The 18,856-nt window shown below is 46.4% G+C and overlaps 1 protein-coding gene across 1 annotated transcript in view; it reads left to right on the top strand.

The window, feature by feature from the left end:
- The window catches only part of FNDC1 (fibronectin type III domain containing 1), a 99,793-nt gene that overhangs the window by 6,613 nt on the left and 74,324 nt on the right, over positions 1-18,856 (top strand). The window lies entirely within an intron of this gene.

Here is an 18,856-nt window from a genome sequence, read left to right on the forward strand (position 1 = left end):
GTCTACGCTCCAGTAACACTGCCGTTGGCTGTTGAGAAATGAGCCTGTCACGCACCAAAGCGTGTTGAACTCTAGTAGGGCTTAACGTCAGATGAAGTTGCAGGGAACCTGTTCCCTGTGACGAAATATATTTGGCATTGGGGCATAAGCACGGTCTTCATGGTAGGCAGTGTCCCCTCCTTAGTGGCTCCTGTTAAAACTTGCCCTTGAGATCAGTGCTCTGTGCCTAGTTGGTTACAGAAACCCTTCAGCGTTTAGCGCAGTGGTTCTCTGTGGAGGCCTGATCTGTGTGATGGAGCCTGTCAGCCTTGTGTTGCAACCACAAGGTTCCCAGAGTTGAAGTTTGTTTACAGCAGACGATTTAGATCAAGGAGCAGTGCTGACAGACATTAGTTTTTTTTTTTTTTTTAAGATTTTATTTATTTATTTGACAGAGATAGAGACAGCCAGCGAGAGAGGGAACACAAGCAGGGGGAGTGGGAGAGGAAGAAGCAGGCTCATAGCGGAGGAGCCTGATGTGGGGCTCGATCCCACAACGCCGGGATCACGCCCTGAGCCGAAGGCAGACGCTTAACCGCTGTGCCACCCAGGCGCCCCCCTGACAGATTAGTCATTAATCTGTGGGGTTGACAGATCCTCATCTCAGAGGTGGCAGGACTGTAAGAGCATTACCGTTTTAAGGTGTTTGGAACGTCTCAGAAAACAGTGTTCTCTAAATGCTTGAATTTGTTTTTTAGGGATTATTTTACAGCGTTACGTCTCTTTACCCATAGTGGCTTCACCTGACCCAGCTGCTAAGTTGCACTGCGTGAACTTGGGCAGGTCATAATTCTGCAGGCCTGTTTCTCATCTGCAAAGTGAGGGATCAGACGATGGACATCGCTAAGGGCCCCTTCGGGCTCTAACTTTGTGTGAGTCTCCATTTAAAGGCCATCCATTCAGTCAGTCAGTCAGTCAGCCAGCATTAATGCTTGTCAGATGCAGGGATACAAAGCCTGACAAACACAGTCCCTCCGTCCAGAAGGCGTAGGCAGAGGGGGTTGGGGAAGGGGTGCACACAGCGTGGTGCGTATTAGGACAGTCCCTTGGGGGAATCGGACTGGACATCAGGACAGCCATATTGGAGCTGGGTTTTGAGGAGGGGAGTGGGCGTTAGTTAGGCAAGGAGGGCAAGGAAAGACATTTCAGGTGGAGGAACACTGTGCCGTGTGTGTGAAGGCACAGAGAGGCAAGGAGCATCATGACATGTTTGATGAAACATGCGTTTTCTGGTGGCTACTGCAATGTGGCCCCCTGGGGGAATGGTGGCATTCAGGGCTGGAAGGGCAGCCCTGGTCATCAGCTCAGGAAGGTCCTGGAGTTTGACCATAGTCCAAAGTAGCCAAGGCCATTGAAGGAGTGTCCATAGTGGGGGGAAGGGGGCACATGGCTGCTGAGTGGAGGACAGTGCAGGAGTCAGGCCAGAGGGGGGGGTTCTTTTATATCTGCTTATTTATTTGAGTAATTTTAGGAGTTGGTGGGGGCGGCGGCGGTGGGTACCTCGGAAATGAGGAAATCAGGCTCTTAGAGTCTAAACAGTGACACTCCACTGGGAAGGCCCCCCAAGCATCCACTAGCTCTGGGGTCTGAAAGCTGGTATGTGGTGCACAGGCGGTGGGTTAGAGCCAGCGGACCCAGAGAGAGGAGCCGGTGCCGTCCGTGGCTGAGGGTGGACGGCGGGTCCCCAAGCACCCGCGCCGCGGCTGTGCTGGCTAGCGATGCCCTCCTCGGGAGGCTGCCACGTTTGTCTGGGGCTGAAATGCCACCGGCAGTCACCGCAGCCAGAGCCCGCAACGCTGGGCAGGGGGAGAGTCCAGGGACCCCGAGAGTCAGGTGTGGTCTCCTAGGAGCTGGGGAGCAGCAACCACAGCCAGGCCAGGTGAGGGCGGCCCTCTGGAGCCCCCCACCAGGGGCTGCTGTTGGCGGGGTGACGGCTGGGCCGGCTGCCTTCTCCGTGGTACCGTCTCACGGGGGCAGCGTTTTATCAAATCAAATCCCTACGGAGAAGACTCAGTCTCTCCAGACCGTGATGGTGCCGCGTGGATGCTTCTCCCTAGGAGACAGAGAGCTCTGGGCGCCTGTCCCGCAGTGAGACCGGTGCGGTGTGCAGTGTGGCGGCTCGGATTCCAAGGCTGCTTTCGGTGATCGTTTATCAGGAGTCTGCCCTGGCGTGCTCTTTTCCCCAAGCACAGGGGGCAGGGTTTGGAACTCCACTGTAGTCATTAAACGGCTTTGTAAAGTGTCATTTTTGAGGTAGTCGTAGTCACGTGCAGTTGTAGGAAAGAGTGCAGAGATCTCCTGTGTCCTTCCCCCAGTGTCTCCCAAAGGTGACATCTTGCATACCCTAGTGCAGGGTCCGTCACGCAGCTGACATTGCTACGATCCACTGACTGTTCCCATCTCACCAGTGTGACGTCCTTGTGTGGATTTCTGTGTAATTTTGTCGTCTGTGTATATATGTTCACCTTCCTTCTTCCCCTCCACCTCGGCCCTTGGCAACCACCAATCCATTCTCCACCTCTGTAATTCCAGCATTTCAAGAATGTCATATAAATGGAATTGTTTAATATGTCACCTTTTGAGACTGGTAAAAGCCTATTTTTAAGAAGTATTTTCGCCCATTCTGCTCGAGATCACTAGTTAGCTTGCCAGTATTTTTGTATGTTCTGAGATATCATGGTATATAATTTGGCATAGCAGGAAAGTACTGCTTGCCACCCTGGTCCAGGTCACTTTACCTGGATTACTGCAAGAACCTCCTCATTGATCTCCTTGCTTGCATCCTCCCTCCCTGCACTCTATTCTCAAAACAGCAGCCACAGTGATTCTTATGATCCATGAAGTCACAGAAGTCACAGTAGCTCCCCATCTCTCTTGGATAAAAACCCAAATCCTAACAAGTTTTCGGGGCTACACATGATCATCTTCTATACCACACCCTCCCTCACTGTCAGCTGCAGCTCCTTGGCTTCCTTGCTGGTTCTCTGATGTGCTAGGGACCTTCCAGCCCCAGTGCCTTTGCACTTACTGTTCCCTCTGCCTAAACAACTTTCCATGAACATCTATGGGTACATTCCTCACTGTCTTCAGGTTCTTTATGTAACATCTCACGAGGCCTTATATGACCACTTCCTCCCCAGTTTAACAGTGTAATCCTATCCCTACTCCCAGCACTTCTTATCCTGGCTTTATTTTCTGCACAACGTTTAGCCCCACCTGATAGTTCATGTATTTAGCTTTCGAAGTTGATAATTGCATGTTGTCCTCCATTGGACTAAAAGCTCCCCAAGAGCAGGACATTTTTTGGTTTTGTTCACTGAAGTCTCTTCATTGCCTGGAATGCTATGCCGCCTGCAGAGAGAAGATGCGTGGTAATTATTTGCTCAGTGATTGGATGTGTGCTTTCTTTGGTATTGATTACATGTGGTAGACACCAAATATATTTATGTACATGACCTGACAAGAGCAGGATATGTGGGGGCTGCGAGTGTGGGACAGTGACCTGCCTCCCTCTTACCATAACCCTGTGAGGTCAGCCTGTGAGTTTTGAAAAGTGTCGGCTTGTGTTGGAAGTCCATCAGCAGCTGGAGTGAAGAATTATATTTACGTGGTATACCCATTTCCCAGTGCTGCGTGACTAAGGACTGCACACTGGGTGGATTTAACAACAGAAATTTATTCTCTCATACTTCTGGAGGCTGGAATTCAGAAATCTGTGGGGCAGGGCCATACTCTGAAGGCTCTAGAGAAGACTCCGTCCTTGTCTCTTCTTAGCGACTGGTGGTTTCCAGCAATCCTTGATGTTCCTTGGTTTATAGATGTGTCATCCATTCTCTTGTCTCCTTTGTTATATGGTCTCCCTGTGTGTCTTCTTATAAGGACAGTGGTCATAGTGGATCATGGCTAACCTGAAGCATAACGTCATCTCAACTTGATTACATCTGCAAAAACTCTATTTCCAAATCACATTCACAGGAATTGGGCATTAGCACTCAGCGTGGCTTTTGGGGAGACGCAGTTCAACCCACAACATATGGTATGCCTACCAACACGATTCCTTTTCAGTAGGTGAAAGAATTCTTGCAGCTTCCAGAAGTGGGCTGTAGTTGAGCCGTAGGAAGACATGAGTCACTGTGTCATGCGCTGTGCTGAACTGTCAACCCAGAGTTCCAAAGACCTACGCACATTCAGTAGGCCTAATTCATAGATCAAACCGGGCTGAATCCTTCATTCATAAAGTAAGAAATTAAGTAATTAACTCAGATCTTCTGTGACCAGTGACTATGCTAGGCTCTGAGGCACAGGGCTACAGAGACTTAATAATGAAGTTAGGATTGATGTAGCAGTAAATCATGGCATCGAATGTGATATTTAGCAATATGGAAACATTTAGTACTTTCTAATCAACTTCTCCTTGTCAGGTATTGTGTTAAGTTCTCAGTGTTTTTACGTCGACATACATAAAATTGTAAGATTAGCAAGAGAAATCAGCAAATTTGTGTGAGGACTCTGCCTGGTGGCCTCCCTTGAATATTCACTCAATCTCTATTTTTTTTCCTGTTCAATAAAATTTGGGATGCACCACTGTCCTTCTCTTATCTAGATTGTAGTCTCTAGTCAAGACTTCTGGGGGGGTGAGGTGAGGAGGCCTTGCTCTCTCACAGAATATCCAACTTTTTGACATTCTTTATGTCATAGAAAAACGTCATGTCCTTTTTCTATTGTAATGCATGCCTGGCCCTGCTCTGTCTTTTCACATTTTCCCACCCCACCCAACAGTTGCCTTCTATTATTTTCTGATAGACTGGGAGAATTGAAACCTCTTCTTGTGGTTAATAACTCTCAGAATTCGCATATGTACCTGCAGATACCTGAGCAAACCAGAGCCGAGGGGAAGAGAAAAGAGGGGCAAAGAACACTATGGTCCCCGACTTCCCTGAGTCCCAGGCTGATCTTATTTTATAGTTGTTGAGTCAACACCACATTTTGACTCTAGTACCTAGGAAGGAAGAAGTCTTAGAGATAAGCCACGGGCCATTGTCTGAGCAGATTACATGTCTGTCTTGGAGAACATGAGGATTTTGGTTTAGGAGTCTCTGGGATGAATTTGGTGGGGTCTACTGGTGCTCTGAAATTATAATGAGTTTTCATTATAGAAAGCAATTCAGAGCAGTTTCAAGGGTAAAGGGCAAGTTGGGTTAGAGTCACAGAAACGACTTGATTAAATGTCCTCTCACAATTCAAGCTGTGAGACTGAAGCATAAGAAACAAACTGAGGGTTGCTGGAGGGGACAAGGGTGGGTGGATGGGGTAACTGGGTGATGGAGGGCACGTGGATGCAATGAGCACTGGGTATTATATAAGACTGATGCATCACTGGCCTCTACCTCTGAAACCAATACTACGTTATATGTTAATTGAATTTAAATAAAAATAAAATAAAATAAAAAAAGAATTCAAGCTGTGGAAAGCACTGGCCGGGTCTCCCACACATGCGGGAAATCTCTGGCAAAGGCCCTCCTTGAATCCCATTATTAAGTCTCTGTAGCCCTGTGCCTCAGAGCCTAGCATAGTCACTGGTCACAGAATTGTGCTTTGCTCTCTGATCATCCTGACTTGAGAAAGACTTCCTTTCCTCACCCTCTGAGCCCTGATAATGTTCATCGTTAGTAGCACTCGGTTGATATTAAACGTCTGATACCCTCACTCTTCTTTTCATGTGCCCGTACAGCGCTTCCCTCAGAAGCCTGAAGACCACTGCCTTCCTTACACGGCTGTGAATTTATTCACTTGTATTCCCAGGGCAGCGTCTTGCATACTAACTCGTACTAACGTCATACTAACTTCACCCAGCTGAAGTAAATATTCACGGAGATTTACCTTTGAAGAGAGGGGAATGTGGGGGAATTTGACTAGGTAGACCTGTCTAATCACGGAAACTATTGAAGACCGTTTTAGGCACAGAATTGTTAGGCAGATTGAAAAGGGGAAGTTGATCAGATGACCTAAATTTCCTTTCAACTCTTAAGATTTTAAAATTCAATTCCAAGACTATTTCCTAAGGTTGAATAAAATGAAGACCCCAAACCCACTCCTGCTACGTGAGGAAGGAGAATTGCCCGAGAGCCCAGGTACTGGGAATCATGCCCAGTCATTTTCTGTTGGGTTTTAATTGGTGACATCAGCCCTTCTGTGGCTCTTCCTCTTCCCACATTAGCTGAGTGCTTTATGACTTTCTTTCACATTTCATTCTTGCATCAATCCTTTGAGCACAGCTGTCTGAAAAGGAAGTGATTCAGTTTTATATTTTCCTAGAGAAACTTTGATGACCTATTTGCTTTGCTTTTAGGCCTTGAGTGGGGGTAGACCTGTCCTAAATATAAGTGGAGAAAAATGGGCTCTTCTCAGGCTTTATTTGACTTGGCACTGACAGACATTCCCTTCTTCCTGAAAATCTCTCCACTTCTGTCATCCATGATGCAACTTTTTTTCGTGGTTCACCTCTTTATAATTAATGGTTCAAATTAAAATGTCTTCTTTCCAGTCATCCTTCAGACATCTATGTTCTTTGGGTGCCACTGGAGATGTCACATACACTGTTGGACACATTGGAGCGCCAAGGAAAAGTCAGGGGTGCCTGGGTGGTTCAGTCGGATAAGCATCTGCCTTCAGTTCAGGTCATGATTTTGGGGTCATGGGATTGAGCCCCGTGTCGGGCTCCATGCTTAGTGTGGAGTCTGCTCCTCCCTTTCCCTCTGCCCCTTGCCCTGCTCATGCTCTCCCTGTCTCTCTCTCTCTCTCAAATAAATAAGTACAATCTTAAAAAAAAATAGGAAAAGCCAGGGCTGGAGTCATGAATTTGGGAGCCATCATTGTATGGGTGGTATTTGCTATCATAGGACTAGATGTGCTAAGGAGGGAGAGAAGACAGAGGGGGGTGCATGCAGAGAAGAGGGAGGGCCAGAAGCTGACTCTGGAGTACTCTAACATTTGAGTTCTGGCAAAGGAGACCAATGATGTGGAAGAGGTACCAGGGAGGGTGGTGTCCTGGGAGGCAGGTGATGGTGGGGTCAGGGAAGACAGGAGAAGAGGTACCTTTGGGAGAAGGAACTCAGCTGTTGTTGGAAGTAAGTAAAGTCAAGGACCAAGAGATGAGGGTTTGGCAACATGGACTCTTCTTGGTATTTATAAGAGCTCACTCAGCACAATGAGCTCATGTATCTTCATGAATTCTGGTGTCACTGATAACTTTTAGGGTTTTTTTTTTTGTTGTTGTTTTGGTTTTTGTTTGTTTGTTTGTTTGTTTTTCAAAGTAGGCTCCATGCCCAGTGTAGAGCCCAGTGCAGGGCTCAAACTCACAACTGTGAGATCAAGACCTGAACCGAGATCGAGAGTTGAACACTCAACCAACAGAGCCACCCAGGCACCCTAATAACTTCCAGTTTTATATCTTTGGTTCTGATTTCCCTCCAGGCCTACATTTATCCCTTTCAGTTATAACTGCAGCTGAGAGGCAACAAAGAGTAGTAGAAAGAGCATGGTCTTTGGTTTGGGATTGGTCTGGGTTTAACCATTGTAACTTACTAGCTGTGTGCCTTTGGGGAGAAACTGAACTTTATGAGACTCAGTTTCTTCATATGTAAAAGTGTGGATACCGAAGCACAGTTGATACAGTTTTTATGGAGATGCAAGGGCTGATAGTTACAGTAATCTAGAACTCTTTTTAATCACTTCTGGGTCCCCAGTGCCTAACTCAGAATCTGACACACAGTAGGTATTCAACATATGTCTTTTGTAGACATAAATGACATGTCTGGCTCTTACTAAATGGGTAAATAACAAATATTCATTTCCTTTTTTTCTTTACTTCCCTCTCTATTTTTTCTTGATCACATGTGGCCCCACTACAAAACTTAAACTCCTTGCTTATGAGGTGTGTTGAGCATTTCTTTCCTTTTCATTGGTAGATTATTTGCCTATGCCATTCATAACCATTAAGTGGTTATCTGAAATATTAATTTTTTAAATTTGAAAGCATATTTTATTTTATTTTTTCAAAGATTTTATTTATTTATTCGACAGCAATAGAGACAGCCAGCAAGGGAGGGAACACAAGCAGGGGGAGTGGGAGAGGAAGAAGCAGGCTCATAGCGGAGGAGCCTGATGTGGGGCTCGATCCCATAACGCCGGGATCACACCCGGAGCCGAAGGCAGATGCTTAACCGCTGTGCCACCCAGGCGCCCCTGAAAGCATATTTTAAAAGGTGATTATTATTAGCAGTCTGGGTCGTCATTGGGTCCATGAGGTCGGTGGCTTCTGGTCATATCTGTCTCGTTTACTCTGTTTCATACCTGCCTCTCCACAACATTTGCTTGGCTTGTCTTCTAAGGGTATTTTTCAGGGAGCTTTCTGAGTAAGATGAGTGGTGATTTCAGTGACAGTAATACCCAAGTGTTTAACATAGACAATGACTTTCACATTTTGGGAAAAGGAATGAATTTTCAGGGAGTTTTTTTTGGCTGGCATGTCAAGCAGTTTATAGTAGGCTGAGTTTAAGCTGGACCAGCAAACAATGGTAATTCTTTGAGAAACTATTTCTCAGTTGCGGATTGAATTTGAAGAATGTGCAAGAGATCCCACAAAAACCTGGAAAGTACTGGTGTCTAGTGGGATCTCTGCTGCCAGTCAACAGCAGGCATGAGTCCTGTATTCCTTTCCAATCCATAGGCATTTTCTCTTCCAGGTCTCTTGTTTTCTTGTTGTTTTTTTTAAATAAATATATCTGTCCAATCCCTCCAGTTCCATTTCCCTAAATCATTCTGGAAAGCTGGTGGTTTAGATGGGGAAACATTCTTGTCTCTTCTCTGGAACAGTAGCTTTGCTTACATTAGTTCCTGAATAAAATGGCCAAGAGTTTAAAACTTTAAATCCTAATGATCGGATTCTGCCAGCTCTGTGGGTTAAGTTTACTTTAATTTTTGGCTGCATCATTTTCTGGACAGATGTACTGACTCAAGTCTGTGGCATACTGACAAATAAAGCATTGACATTGTCAAAATTAAATTCCCAGAGCAGGTCCTTTAACAACAACAAGAGAAATAAATTAAAGTTAAAACAAAGCAGCTCTCATTTAGAAATCAAGAGAAAAAGTGACTTGATTGTATGGATCCAGAAATGATGACACCAGTTAGCAATGGATTGAGTTGCTAATAGCACAATATCTGATGAACAGTGGCTAAACAGGTAAGAGAACTGCTTATCTCACTCATCAGTAAACTCAGGAGCAGAGAGGCTAACCAGGATCTTTCCATTTTTCCAGTCTGCTGTCCCAGGCCACGTCGTCATACTCAGGCTTGTCACTTCATGTTCCAAGATGGCTGCTGCATGGCTAGGTGTCAGGTTGACATCCCGGAGTGGGGAAAAGCAGGAAGGTACAAAAGGTCAAGAGCACATGACAGTGGATCCTGACCCCTTTGTAATGCTTTCCTGGTAGTGATAGCAGTAACTTCTTCATAGGTGTCATTGGCTAGAATTGATCACATGACCACCCATAGTTACCGGGAAGGCTGAGGGGTCATGAATGTTTAGCATCTCAGTTTCTGTTGCGGAAGAAGGCAAGGGAGGAAGAAGCTGGGAGTGGATCTGCCATGACACTTTCTGAATTCAGTGCAAGTTTTAAACTGTTATAAATTAGCTGAGAAACTGGCCATTCTTGAGTGAAACTAATAAAAATTCAGAAAACATCTCAGAAGACATCTTGAGGAAGAAGGCAGATTCATTTTAAGAGTATTCTTTGGTCTTGAGAATTTGATTTTAGTTTTGCCACTTGCTGCTTGTTTTGAAACAATTCCCTGCTGCTTCATTTTGTTGTCCATTTTGTGTGTTTTTCTACTTTATAGATCTTCCCCAAAGTGGCTGACAGGGAGGAAGGAAGATAGTGAAAGGGAATAATGTGAGGTAAACGTTATTAACAGATATTCTGCCTGTCTCTCTTCACCCCACTTTCTCCCCAAATACAAATAAACAACCTAGAATCTAGAACATTCTAGGCAGAAATTTCCCATAGAAAGCCATTAACCCTTGAGGGTAAGGAGATGGCATTTGAATGACAGCCTTTGTTGGGCGCAGGTGTGGGAGCTTGGGGGACAATTCCTAAGGAGGAGACACAGGAAAGAAAGTACAGCCCATGTGGCATTGGGGCTCTTTCTTTGGGAAGTCCCCACGCCCTGGCAGGAGTACTGGGCAGCCTAGGACATGACCAGCTTACGTGCAGCACTCCCCACCCCCTGCCCCGTGACCCAGGGGAGCAGTTTCCTGAAGCCACATATGAGGATGTGTGACATGTGGGCACCTGAAACTCGAGTTAAGGTGGAGGATGGCGGTGCTAGCTGTCTGGAGAGGATGGAAATGGACTCAGACAAACTCTACGTAAGTTTAGCCAGTGGCTTGAGTTTTGAGATTTGGATGGCTTCACCATTTGGCTTCTTTGAGCTGATGGAGAAAAAATGTGATTCACAATTGTATTCAGTGACCATCTAGTGCCCTTATAAGCTCATTGGCATGTACGCCTGTGAATTTGGCCATTTAGTCTGAATAAAATGATGCTTTGTTGTGCTCAAAATACTGGAGTACGCCTGAGGGCTTGGGGACGAGGGCAGGGAACTCAGGTTTCGCTGAGGCTGGGAGAGGTGAGCAGAGCACACACTGAGCCTAGTGGCCTTGCTCACCCCTCTGTTCATTAGCAAACTCTGCGGGCAGCGAGGCCGGGGTGCTCCAGCCACACGCCAGAGCTGCCCGGGGCATTCTGAGTCTTCTGGTTTCTCACTCTACTTGTCTATGCCCTCAGCAGGTGAACATGATGGGACACGTTGGGCATGGGGGTGGAACCCAGTAACATGGGGAGCATGTTGTGACAAGGGAAAATGGATTGGGTTTTGAGGAATGCGAACCAGGGATAAAGTCTGGAGAGCCCTGGCTGCCCTCGACCTCCTGAGGGACCCAGGACATCTGCTTGCCTTGGTGTTTCTCTCTGACTCGAGGACAGTGCTGTGTGGCTTCCCCAGGGTGGGGTCAGAGGTTCTGTTTGCAAAGTTCTTTCAGCTCTGTGGAGTGTTTTTTAAGTTTAAAGACTCCAAAGACCTAGACTCCCAGACGTAGGTTTTTTTTTTTAAGCAGTTATCCATAGAGAACCATGCCAACTGTGGAAAACACTTTTATTGAACCCCATTCATATTGTGAAATGTCAGAAGAGGAGCCAGGCCATTATTTTAATACTCAGACTGTGTCTACCCAGCCCCCGTCTTCCAGGTGGAAAATGCAGTCAACCATATGTAGATTTGACTCGTAGCGGTTTTACTTCACACCGTTGCAAAACCACCTGTGCTCGCCCTGTTTTGTTGCTGTTCTTGTTTGTTTTTTAGGGGACCATCATAGTTATTTGGCAAATATAACTCCATCCATTTGACAAATTATTAAAATTTGGCCGGACGTTCCAGTGTTTTGCCCATGTGTTGCCAACCATCTGGATGTTTCTGCGTTTGTGACTATTCCTTTGCTGTCTGATATCTTATGGACAGAGCCAAATTTTTCCACCTTTCCTTGGAATTATAGTCTCAAAGTTGCAGATCATGTTGATTCCTACCCGCTCCCCCCCACAGTTTACATCCAAACCTTTTCTGGCTTATCGATTGGATTTTTGGTCAAACACTCATGGTGGCAGTGAGATCTGTGTTTTCTTCATTTCAGAGTCTGGGAAGTATTTGGCGGTTTCCAGTGGAAAGTAAAACTTGCATTTCAAACAAAGACGAAGTAGGGAGACTGACATGAACATGAAGGTTTTGTTGCATTAAAGAGCAATCCTCAGTATACTTAAGAAATAATTTTAGAATTTTGGGGGTTTTAAGGGACTAGTTTATTTCAAAAGCTCTTAACATTCCTTTGGGGGTTTCCTTCTTCACCAAGGTTGTCCGCTCCTGCTCCCCAGCACCGACTGCCAGGCGGGGTGGGCTGCACGGAGCGCTCAGCTAGGAATGGCAGCCATCCCTGGCTGGTATTTGCCTTAATTTTTTTTGGGTGTGTCTGCACACTGGCAGCCTTTTGTGACTAAATGTACTGGCTACTGGGGCAGCTTCAGAAAGTTATTTTTGACTTTTGTAGAGATCTTGATTGATCCATCAGGGTCTGACTGCAAGTGGCCAAAAACCCAACTTGAACTCATTTAAGTCCCAGAATTCATTGCTTTGTGGAACTGTATGTTTGGTAGTGCAGGGGTTGAGCTGGCCTTGGGGGTTGAGCCCTAGAACCAGGTTCTAACAGCCCCCGGATTCTCTCTCCGTCGCTGGCGTCTTCTCCACGTGACGCGAGAGCTGTCACTAACAATTCTAAGATGCTCCCTCCACAGCCTCATGACTGGAAAGCAGAGGCAGTGCCCAGGGTCTGGCCCCAGTTACAATGATTCCAGTGAGGTCTCCAGAGACATCTGAGCTCACGTGAACAGAAGTCTGTTACCAGAGTTGGGGGGATCTTCATCGGATACATAAAAAAATATGAGTCCTTTACACTGCACATTTTGGATTTTCTGCCTCACAGAGATTTTAGGGACTTGGGGCTCTTTAAGAACCTAGGCAGATGGAAGACTTTGGGTTTGATTATTTTTACGTCAGGGAATCCTGAAGAAGTCGCACCAGTTCCAGTGAAAGATGGCAGAGGCTGGAGTTGCTGAGGGAGCCCTGACCCCATCAGGGCACTAGATGAATCTCCTCTGGCCGAGGCGAGACAGAACAGGAAGTAAGAGCGGAAAGAAACTTGGACTTCAATTTCTTTAGATTTTAAGCTATAAGACCCAGAAGGCTTCACTCTTGGACTCTGAATTTTTCATGGGAATTTCATAATGGGAAGGACTTATATTGAAATTGGGACATTTTTATTTTGCTGGTACTGTATTATCAGAATATGTGTTTGATATTTCAGCTCATTGCTTAAACTCTGGTGGGGTATTTTGGACATCATGGCCTGGGCAAAATAGGGGATTGGGAAAGGAGAGGCAGGAGTGGATTTTCAGCCTAGAGGTCAGTGTGGCTTTGGAGTTGGCTAAAGAACGAGCCTTCCTCATTTCTGAGCCTTTTGGGGGCCGGAAGGATCCCATCTGTCACCCCAGGAGGATACCAGTGGACAGTGATTAGTCCTGAAGGTGGGGCAGGTGGCCTTGACCCTCACTCTGAAGAGGCAGCCACAACTTGACCTCGGGTTAATGGTCATGCCCAGTGGGGCCAGGGAATAGCCTGCTGGAGATGTTAAAGGGACTTCCATTTTCCTCTCCTTGTGTTTCACTTCTGGCCTCTGGCCTCATCCTGTGCTCCCTGTCCTCCCCGAGGCTTGCTGTCTCCGAGGGGTGAGTGGTTAGAGCCCAGTCTGCGCTGGTCTGCTTTCTCTACTGTGCGGCATTAATGCCTTAGAAACACAGACATGTGAGTCTCCTCTTCAGGTCTGCCTTCCTGCAGGAAGGCTGCATTTGGCTCCTCTCCGGCTTCCTCGTGGGATGGCACTGGGTTGTGGCTCAGGCCTGTTGCTTTCCCCCCACCTATGAGGCAGCGGCCCTGACGGGTTCTGCTCTGTAGGCTGGGCTCTCCCCTCTGTGTTCACCCAAGGGTCTGGAAGTGGAGAGGGGAGGGAGACAGGAAGCATGGTGACGGTCCCACTTTAGATCTACCCTCTCTAATGTTTATCAATAATAAACCTGATAGTTTAATTTTTTGCCAATATAGAGAATATGATGAAGTCACTATGTTATTTTTTTAAAAGTAAAATGAAACAAAGAAACAAGCAAAAGCAACGCTTTGAATCCAGAAATATTCAGTTACTGTTTTGAATCACAATCTTCAAAGCATGATTTCTCCATGGATTGTGTCCATTTTGGATTACTTTTACCATTGATTCATTTTATCAACTGATTCTGAACTTTCCTTCCCTTTATTCTGAGGAAGAGCCCTTCACGGAATTCCCTTTCTAGGAATATATGTATTTGCATTCGTTTTGGATATGCCTGTATACTTACGGATGGGTGGTGATGTCTGAAGCAAGGCAATGAGAAGTGCGAGACTGAGTTTCACCTTGAACCTGTTCCACTTGGAACTCAACACGGGACTATCACATGGGCAGTGGGGACTGTTGGTCTGGGATGGTTAGGTCAGTGACAGACATGCAGTGGTCATCAGTTTTGCTAGTAGCCAAAGCCTAGTAGCATCCCGCTCTCCCCTGGGAAGCCATCTGGGATGGGCCTTCCTTTCTTCTCTGGAACCCAGGCCAGTTTTTTTCAGAGCCTTTATGCCTCTCAGGGGACAGAGGGAGGTCTGGCAGTGAGATATGGGTCCTTGAACAGATCTGTATCCAGGGTGAGACTAAATCGTGCCTTTAGACACAGTGGACAACACTCCTTAATATGTCTTCACTGTTTGCTTGATCTTCCTGGTCCTTAGAGGTGTTTGCGTTGGAAATCCTTGGTGGACCTTGTGAGTCTAAAACCTCCTAGCATCCTTTTCTTCGATCCGTCAGCCATGTAAGTGAGCACCAGGTAGGTGGTCAATATCTGGCGTCAAGAAAGACGCCAGAGGGGGAAGGTGAGCAAGGAGCAAGTGGGTTATATGCCCCCATCTACTGTGAGAAATGGGCCCTGCAGATGTTGGTCAGGGCAGCCTGGCCCTGGGAACCTAGCTCTGGCATCTCGAGGACATTTGTCAGCCCTGGAGAACCCCTCGAGGTCACTCTGCAGAAGCTGAAGACCTTCCAAGGACAGACATTCCAGAGCCATTGGGATTTTGATATTTATTCTTGAGCAGAAAGGGATCCATACTTTGACCCTTGAACCAAACTGGCCTCCTAGAGCCCTCTTGGATAGGACCTGAAGTTTGGACCTAGACCAAAGTAACAACCCTAGGTGCTGTGTCCTTGTTGCCTGTTCCCAAACAAACCAGTAGAGGTCTCATAGGAGCCACAGCTCAGAAATGTCCATCCTGGCAGTGGCTGGGTGTCTGAAAGATCACCAAAATACCATTGCCACTTGGTACCTGACAAAATATTCCTGAATCTGGATAATGTTTACTGGCATGAACTATGGAAGTGACTTTCTCATGGTATGAAATTGCTGGAGTCATAGCAGACTCTCCTAGCTTCCTTCTTCTGTCTGGAGCATCTTACCACCTGCTCCGTTCAAAGATGCCTTGAGTAGGGAGAAATGGGAAAAGACATGGACAGGAAATTCTTTTTACTTAGCCTAACATCCCTTAGGCTGCAGCTTTTGCTCATTTCCTCATTTTGTATCTTGGGGAGAAGGAAAAAACAGCTTGTCATGGCCCTAACCTGTCATGCGGGCTCTGTGAGGTTACCACCCGTGTTCCCTCTGTTGGGCCATAGAATTCCTGTTGTACTGACTTTGGCTTTGTCCTTTTTTCTTTTTAGAGAGGCAGTTCTTGGGATTTATAGCTTTAAAGGATGTACCAGTACCATCTTTATCAGACGAGAATACGGAAAACTATTACAAAAGGTTATGTGTTGCATTTATCTAGCAGAGAGGGTGGTCTGGTCTAAGTTTCTAAAAACAGTTGGCATAAATCAGGAATCACTTTGTCATATTTCATCCTTATGCTCCCAGAATACTGATCCCACAATACAGAACCAGAATGCTGTCTGCAGACCTGGAAACCAATCTCACAGCCTTTATGCCTTTACTGCACATTTAAGGAATGAAATCAGGAGACCTACAGAACGATGATCGGGAATAGAACATACTGTCACGTTTCTAGTCCCAGGAAGAAGCTTTCTGTCAATTCAAGTGCGTGCGCGTTGATTTGTGCCCGCTGGTTTGGTGAGTTCGCAGAGAGCTCAGGCACGAGGGGTGCTGGGTGGGGCTGGAGTGACAGCAAAGATTGTTTTCTATCCAGGCCCCCCTTCTCTTCCAATTCTTTCTGAGTGGGCGCAGATGATGTTCACTAGGAAGCACCAAAAATGACATCAGGTTGAAATATCGAAGTTGATAACAATCCAGGGAGTGAAACTATCTGCTAATCAGGCCACCATATGATTCGTTTAACGGACCCAGTTTGCGTGTGTTGGGGGGAGGGTGGGAGGCAAGGTCATGGTAGATTAGCCTAAGGCCTTTGGAAAACCGTAAATTCAGGAGAGATCTTCAGGAGATTGACCCGAAGGCTGCCTTGAAATTATGATTTCTAGGTCTCCCAGAGGCCTTTGTGTTCACAGATGACCTTCATTAGGTAACTCTCTAAGGCCTAAGATGTCACAATTAGAATAGTCTCTGGTCTTAGGTTTTGTCATAAGAATGCAAATGTCCCTGAGAGAGCACATCGTCCACTTCTTCCATCCCTTCCAGAGGGGGCAGAGGATGAGGACACCATGATGGTGTTGGGGGGGGCAGGAGTGCCCCCCAGAGAGGAAAGTGGCATGGTGGCAAACCCAACCCTAGAGGCCTTGCGATTTGTTTTAGACGGGTGGTGTCTTCCTAAATTAATTAATTTTCCAGGGCAGTGCTCACAGGTCATATCTGAGCAGGGGTGGATTCTGAGGGTCTGTGAGCTGTGGGGAGAGCTGGGCTCTGGAACTGGACGAAGCAGGGCTTGCGTTTGGCTCCGGCTCTGGTGCAGCTGTGTGACTCTGGGTGAACCCTAACCTTGCTCCCAGCCTTCTTCCCTCGCCTGGAACATGGAGGGAGTAAATGACACCTCCCACGTGGTGTGTGTTCTGAGCACTCATGTGACGTGGGCTTAGGCTCTCAGAGCAGTGGGCAGTGGGCGGCAGACACTCCATAAACCCCCTCCTCCTGTCCACCGCCCTCTCCCGTTGGTACTGACTAGCTGCACACCATGTGGCTTCTCTCAGCCTACGAGTGCTGGCTCAGGCAATTATCGCGTTGAGACACACCGATGGTACTTGATCATTGGCAAGAGGAGAACAAACTCGTGCACAGACACTGTTGGAAGCTCCGCTTGTGTAAGCACAGTGAAACAATAGTCATTAGGTTTTGGCAACCCAGCGGTATCTCCCCCTTGCCCCTCTTTACTTTGCGCGTCTCTTACTGGAGCCCCTTGAAGGTTTGCCATATCTCCCCACATGCTGGGCTGATGCACCCGTTTGAACGTGGATTCTCGTTCGAGTTGGAAATTCTATGCTGGGTCCAAGGATAGAGGCAAGGCAGGGCTGGGACAAACTATGAGTATATTTATAAATTGTTCTTCTTTCCGGATGATCAGTAATGAAAGTCAATCATCTTCAGGCCTAGGCAGTTTTGTACTGATTGAATCACAGGTGCCCAAGAGAAAAACGTGACAGTGCTTAGGGGTCCGTGGCCTCTTGTTTCAGCTGTCTGTCTGGGAGCTGACTTTCCTTAAGGGAGATTTGGTACCAAACTAAGGAAAAGCGTCATTCCCATATTCATTCATTTTCTTCCTTGGGAGAATCACCCAACATGAGCATCCCTTTGCAGTTCGGAAGGGGAGGGGCCTCACTTTGCTCTTGCACACCTTGCGGTCAGTGTGAAATACTGGATTCCTGGGGCTGATTGCTGCGCTGGGGGAAACAGGGATCACACCGAGAAAGAGCTGGGTAGTCAGAGGGCAGAGAAGGAGGAGAGGCTTTTGTAGTGAAGCCTTGGGGGAAATAAAGGGAACCAAGAGAAGGGAATCCCAGTCCTCTGGCTAAGTCCTGGAAGGTTTCTCGTGGGCGAGGAGGGGTACATGAGAATTATTGAAGAGTAGCCATGATTGCTAGTAAATGCCCAAAAAGTCACCAACGTGCTGTGTGTACAATCTCTTCAACTCAAAATTGTACAGAGAGCCCTAGGTTTCTTGTCTGTGATTTCTCCCATTGTGGGTTTATGGGACCCTCATCCCTGGAACTGGGGAGGGGAGGCTTTGTGGGTTTTGCTTCCTGGCCCAAGTCTGACAGCATGCTTTTGTCTCCAAAGTAGGCCCCCCTTCTTTACTGCTTTGAAATCATCAGATTCATTCTCTTCTTTTCCATTCCTTGGATTTCTCTGAGTGAGACCACATGAGCTCTCTCCTTTTCTCATCATCGTACTCCTGAGGCAGTGGGGCAGTTTGGGGAGGAACGAGTGATGTATGCTAGCATCGTCTGTGCTTATGGTGTTCAGAATTTTCACCTGGTGTTAAATCACATACTAACCAGTCCACGTGTTGTCACAGAACACTCCTTCCCCTTTCTTCTTCCGTGAGGTTCCAAATTCATTTTTCTTCATGTTACTCAGTTTAAGGGTTTCTGGGTTGTTTAGATTATTTTTCTCTTTCCTGAGAGTGCCTTGCATCATTGAATAAACAGTTTCGGATCAGGTTTGCCTAAAATTTGTTTGACTGTTGTGTGAATGTTTAGCGTCTATATATGTTATGTAATGTGGCAGGATCCGTTACAATGTGAGCTGAGAGATTTTGTTTGACAAAATGTTATGTTTCATTTGGGTTATTTTTCAAAATCAAGAATACGTTTGTGGAACCTCATAACTGAAGATAAAAATGTAATTATGCTTCTTAATAACTTGTTTTTCTTCTTCTGGGACAAAGCATGGAAACAGTTAAATTAGCTCCATGCAGATGAACCAGAGGCTTACCTCCCTTTCAAGGTGTTGACGATCTTGGTTTGTTTTCTTTGTGGAAATGAATGCTTCTGTTATCTCACTTTGGATGCAATGGATAGTCATCCTTATCATGACAATTTTATGTCGTTCTTCTTGGAGGTATTTTAAAGATTGTCCAACTGTACCATGCAAGATACTAAAAGCGTATTTGATATATGAAT

Source organism: Ursus americanus, chromosome 11 (assembly GCF_024610735.1).
Source record: "Ursus americanus isolate L20-20 chromosome 11, mUrsAme1.1.p, whole genome shotgun sequence".
NCBI lineage: Eukaryota > Metazoa > Chordata > Mammalia > Carnivora > Ursidae > Ursus > Ursus americanus.